Raw genomic sequence first — 454 nt, 5'->3', positions numbered from 1 at the left:
CACAGCTACACCCATGCTTTTAGGGGATGGGGGCGGCTAGAAGGGAGGAGAAGATAGGAGAGGCCATGCAGACCTCACAAACTTCCATTAGTCCTGGATCAGCTGTGGGCACATCAAGTCTGTGAAAGAAGGCAGGCAGGAGAGTGAATGCTCTGTGGCCAACGCAGTCTGCTGAACAAATGTGGTTCGTGGCTGTGCTTCTGAAAAGAGGAGTCCAGACTTTCTAACCTGATCAGCTCCTCTTCCTCTCTTGCTGTCTGTGCCTCTGGGAGCGTATTGTAATTAATATTAAAAGGAAGTTCTCACCCTCTAATTAGTCAGCTGGGGGAATGGGAACTCCTCCTAATCTTGATTCCTACCCTTACTTGCTTTGTGACCTTTGGCAACAGCGTTAGCTGGTGTTATTTCAGTTGTTTTTGGCTGGAGCATATTGTTACTAACCTGCACATGCCTC

Source organism: Eretmochelys imbricata, chromosome 5 (genome assembly GCF_965152235.1).
Source record: "Eretmochelys imbricata isolate rEreImb1 chromosome 5, rEreImb1.hap1, whole genome shotgun sequence".
Classification (NCBI taxonomy): Eukaryota; Metazoa; Chordata; order Testudines; family Cheloniidae; genus Eretmochelys; species Eretmochelys imbricata.
Note: the sequence above shows the minus strand (reverse complement) of the source record.